Source organism: Cervus elaphus, chromosome 18 (genome assembly GCF_910594005.1).
Source record: "Cervus elaphus chromosome 18, mCerEla1.1, whole genome shotgun sequence".
In the NCBI taxonomy this organism is placed as follows: domain Eukaryota; kingdom Metazoa; phylum Chordata; class Mammalia; order Artiodactyla; family Cervidae; genus Cervus; species Cervus elaphus.
This window is the reverse complement of record NC_057832.1, coordinates 22725002-22730790: the sequence shown is the minus strand read 5'-3', so window position 1 is coordinate 22730790 and position 5789 is coordinate 22725002.

Below are 5789 nucleotides of genomic sequence, written 5' to 3'. Positions count from 1 at the left end.
CTGGAGTTGCAAAATGGTGATTTTTTTTCTTCCATTATTTCTATTACTGTCAATGGACAATACTCTATTAAAAAAAAATTGTCATTGAACTCCCTTTTTTCCTCTTCTACATCCTTTCTCGTTTTTCTGGAAATTATTTTCTATCAGTTCCTAGAGAGATATTTCTTACCTTTTCACAGACTTCTACCTTAATTTCTATCCAAAATCAGATATTTATTTTGTAGGAAATTAGTACAATGATCTAATAAAGTAGAACGTCTCTATCCCATTTTCCTTCCCAGTGATTTAAAAGTCTACATGGATAAATTCTCCAACACATAGCTTCTGTGTGCCTCAAGTTTTCACTCCCAATACCCGTTTCTCCCACTGACTCAGCCATCCGTTCCTACAGCCATATTCTGTATCAGAAACTTTCTTACCTGTAAAACCTTTATTTCAAGTCGCAGACGCTGCAACCACCACCCCCTTCATTTCTAAATCATCTGTTCAGGTACTGACATTGTTCTAAAATTTTTGAATTGTTCCAACCTCAAACTGATTGATAACCCTAGCCCCAGAACTTTCTCCCCTCCCCACTGTCCCCTCTTCTGCATAATATCTCTGCTTATCCAATCCAGCTTCCATGCTGTAACCACTTTCTGGAGAATACTCTCAAGCCCTTTACACGTCTCTCCTCCTATTGTCTTAGGAAGCAAAGCTCAAACCGTTTCTTTACTTCACACATACATCTAAGCAGCTATATGTGACCTGGGAAAATCACAAAATAGCTGAATGGTTTCTCTTGAATGAATGTCAAAGCTCAGATTTGGTACTCAAAATGTCAAGCAATCCTCAATTTCTTTAGTAGATTAGCTTTCCTCTTCCTTGAGTTAGTAATTTTATACCTTCTCCTTTTCCTCAAACTTCCCACAATCCTTGATCTATTCACACTTTGGTCTGTAGGTCCTGTCTTATAATTCACTGAGAAAATGGAAACAACCAGATATAAGCCCCCTCACATTTCCCCTCCCAAAGTTACACCTCTCACTGTAGCTGCATCCACTTCCTCCTATTTCTACTATTAAAGTGGAGAAGGAGTTCTCCAACTGTCCTTAGGACTTCACTTTTTCCATTATCCCTTCTGTCTTCTGCGTCATCAAACTCTTTCCCTACTGATTCATTTTCATTAGCACAAAGACCTTCTAACTGCATCTCCCATTTAAAAAACAACACTCCCTTGATCTCACATTTTTAACCACCACATCATCTCTCTGGATTCCACTGATGGCTTAAAATATGTCCAAAGATTTGACATTCTTCCCCCAAAGGCAAGCTTAATGCACTGCTCCTTAACAACTTATTGACCACAGACATATTAATACATCTTTTGTTATGCACAATATTGACCAGAAGATGTTTTGATATTCACTTACAGAACAAATCACCAGCCACAGGTGTTAGTTTACGCAAAAATCCCCCTGTCAATAATGTGTTAAGAGTGGGTTGGATTTAGTGACTGATGTCTAACAAACAGAATAAGGCAGAACTGACAACATGTGACCTTTGAGACTCAGCAATAAAAGGCGTCAAGGTTTCCTCCTTGCTTCCCCATTCAGGCCACTCGCTGGGGAAAGTTGGCTACCTTATCCTGAAGACATTTCTCAGGCAGCCCTATGGGAAGGTCCACATGGCAAGGCGCTTAGGTCTCCTGAAGACAGACGTGCAATTGAGTGATGCTGGAAATGCCTTCAGATTACTGCAACCTCGTGACTGACCATGAACCAGAAGCACTTCACTAAGCTGCTTCCGGTTTCTGACCAACAACAATGCTCAGATAATGAATTTTAAGCTACCTTGTTTGGGGATAGTTTAGTACATCATAATACATAACTAATACACCCACCATAAGTAAAGTCTTTGAGATCCACACTGTCTCTTCTTTCTCATTACCCACTCACTTCTCAACCAAATACAGTCTAGTGTCTGCTTGCGTCAAGGTCATCAGAGATCTTTGTGTTGCCAAATCCAATTGCCTCTAACTCTGCTCTGATCTTACCTGACTTCTAAGCAGCATTTGGCATGCTCTCCTCTTTCCTTCTTGAAACACTCTTCCGCCTTGGCTTTCTCAACACTATTCTCATTATCTCCTGTTTTCCCCTCCTTTGCTGGTTTGCATACCTCATCCAAATATGAATAGAAATGTAATGACTCTTTAGGGCCAAAATTGGGTGCTCTTTCCTCTCTCCCATCTGTTCCAATGGGTTTATGTACTCCCTGTATACTGATTACTCCAAAATTAACATCGCCAGCTCAGACCTTGCAGTCATTTTTATATCACGTTTGTCCTCAACTATCAGAAACTCTACCCGACTATCTCCAAGTGATATCTTTTCAGGCCCATTCTCCTATCTCTGCCCAATCTCTATTATTACCTCTTACCCAGAACAGTTTTGCAGGTGGACTTCTGTCTACTAGTTTTCCCCCTCTCTAATCTATTTCCTCCTCAGTAGCAAAGTACTCAGATCACATCATCTCCTGCAAGACCTTTCTGTGTTACCAATCTCTCCACTAAGACCTGCAAGGTGCTGTGTGATCTGGGTTCTGCTTCTCCTCCAACTTCATCCAGCAATGGCTTGGGCCACACTGTAACTGCAGGTCCTGGCAAACACCAAGATCTTTCCCTCAACTGAAATCCCCCTCCGCCTACTCTTTACAAACCTAGTTTCTTCTCTTACTTCAGGCCTCAGTTTTAATGTCACCTCTTTAGAGAGGCTTTTCCACCTCTGGGAGACAGCAAGGGGCTCCACCAGAAGCATGTCTCTGATTCACAAACTAACTGGTCCAGAGCCATATCCCCTCTATCTGGCCCTCACAGGCCTAGAGACAATATACCTCTGCTGTAGTCATCCCAGGACCAGGTGCCAGCAAACTAGCAATTACCTTATAGCCTCAAACCTGCTAGAATTATTCAAACTAGCCAATCCTAAGTAGTTCATCCTGCCCTGCACACTAGCGGCCCACTCCGGTATTCTTGCCTGGAGAATCCCATGGACAGAGAAGCCTGGCAGGCTACCGTCCACAGTGTCGCCAGAGCATGCACCACGCCCTGCCTCGGCTTTACTGTCGAAACCCCGGTAACGGGAGCAGCCTCAACCCCCCTGTCCTGTTTCCTGCCTCCCAATCACCCAGGAGTCTTTCCCACGTGGCCCTGTACCATGCCTGTCCTGTCTCTAGGTTTTGTGAGTATAAAAAACTATTATGTCCTGAGCCTCTCTGCCTCCTCTCACGGCTACACATGACTGATTATTTCATAAAAGAACACGAAACAACTTACTTCTCTGTCTTTTTCTGTGTTTTGGCTTCACCTTCCCTCCTGCTTCTTTTCCTTTTTCCTATCCTCCCTCCCTTCCTTCCTTGAAATATATTTCCCCTCTAGGATGTAAGCCCCTTGAAGGCAAGGGCATCTTGTTTACACCAAGTCTTCAGTGATGGGCAAATATTTGTAAGTGCTCACCAAACAGCGCTGAGTGTGAACGCCAAGCAGCACTCCTTCCCTTCCTTCCTAGGCTCCCATGGACTCACACACACGCCATTCCAGCGAACGATTCAAACTCAGTGGCCATGAACTGGTCTGGAGAGTCATCACCACACAGGGATCCACGGGGTTTGTCTTTCTTCCAGACAAACATGCAGGGTGTTGACTAAGTGAAGAAATCTGAAGCAACAGCAGCAGCAGAACCTCCACACCATGTGTGTGTGTGTGTGTGTACTTATGCATTTTCTTCTGAATATGGGTCACTGCTTTCACAGGAGTCTCTTTATTAAAAATCAAAGTTATATTAAAAGGTACGTTGAGGGCTTCCCTGGTGGTTCAGTGGTAAAGAGTCCAGCTGCCAAGGCAGGAGAAACAGGTTTGATCCCTGCTCTGGGAAGATTCCACATGCCCTGGAGCAACTAAGCACCGTGCTCCCGAGCCTGGGCAACGCACCTACTGAGCCCACGTGTCACAACGAGCAAAGCCTGAGTGCCCTAGCATGTGTGCTCTGCAACAAAAGAAGCCACTGCGTTGAGAAGCCTGTGTACCACAACCACACAGACAGTAGCCCTTGCCCGTTGCAACTAGAGAAAAGCTCACATAGCAATGAAGACCCACCACAACCACAAATAAATAAATAATTTTTTTAAAAGGTTGCCATCCCAACTGTCCCACTTACGGGAAATCAGTTTGTTAGTTTCTTGTGTATCTTTCCAATATTTTTATATAAATACAGGGAGATATCGGAGAAGGCAATGGCACGCCACTCCAGTACTCTTGCCTGGAAAATCCCATGGACGAAGAAGCCTGGTGGGCTGCAGTCCATGGGGTCGTGAAGAGTCAGACATGACTGAGTGACTTCACTTTCACTTTTCACTTTCATGCACTGGAGAAGGAAATAGCAACCCACTCCAGTGTTCTTGCCTGGAGAATCCTAGGGATGGGGTCGCACAGAGTCAGACACGACTGACGTGACTTAGCAGCAGCAGCAGCAGGCAGATATAAATACGTATTCCTCCTCTGTGTGAACTCTTCAAATTAATCTCCTTAAGAAGTAACTGTCTTATCAATGCAATTCCAGATGTTACAGTGCCCCTTTAGTAGCCCTTCCTCCACAGCTTTAATCAAAATCAGCATAACTGAGGAAGGGCACAGGAAGGGCTCACGCTGCCACTCTCTAGCGGTGTGACCAAGGGCAAGTTACACAGTTAATCTGTGCCTTGGTTTTCTCACCTATAAAACTGGCATGTTACCTACCTCAGAGAAGTACCAAGAATCAAAAGTTAACATAGGCAAAGTTCTAAGGACAATGCAAGGTACACAGTAGGTGCTGCATAAATGGCAGTCTATTATTCCACTATAATTATGTATTCAGACAGTATTTATGTATCACATAAGTCAGAAATCTCCCTTACTTAATATCTCCACTTCTGTGTTCTCTCAAACACTGTTTACTTACACTCAATAGAAATAGTCCTTTTTTTTTTCCCCTTGTGGAAAGTAAAGACAGATCTTGAAGATGCTACTTGGCTTTGCCCGAACTCTTTAAGTCTCTCCCACCTCCTGCTCCCCTTCTTCCAACCTGATCTTTATCATGAGTGTGGGAGGGTGCAGATTATTTGCCCGGCAAGATCTAAAGATCCAGAAGAAAGACGAAAGAAGGATCTAGGCGTCTTTTGAAAGTCTAACCTTCCAAAGAAACTGTTTCCCTCCTCCCCCTCTCTCCTCCCTTCTGCTCATCTTGTTACCTATTCTATTTATTTCTTTCCCTTCATTTCTCCTGACTTTATCTCAAATGTTGGGGGCAGATGCTGACATTCACAAATCTGCCCAGTCCACAAACAGAACACCCCCACCTCCACCCTGTGTCTGGGATCAATTCTGCGTCTCACAGAACACCTTACCTTCCACAAACTGCAAAGTTTCTGGGTCTGAACTACAGCTCCCCGCGCTCTCTGCCCCTCCAGTTTCCCCATCAGGCCACTTGAGGAGCTGAGGTAGAATTCCGCAGCTTTTGGCAGCAAACCTCCTCCTTTATCGTCCCACCCACCCGTGGGGTCTCGCCAAAGCTGCCAAGGGAACCCAGGGTTATGGGTCCTGTCTCTGTATTTTGAGCCCTGAAGAAGAAAGGAATCCGCGAGTAAAGGTTGCCTTGAAAGCAGGTGAATGTGGCCTTGAACCCGGAGCAGGAGCAGCGCTGCGGCCAGGGGCGGACGCAGCGACCTTAGCCCGGCGCCTTGGCAGCGCACCTGAGGAGCAGGAGGGGCGGGGCGGG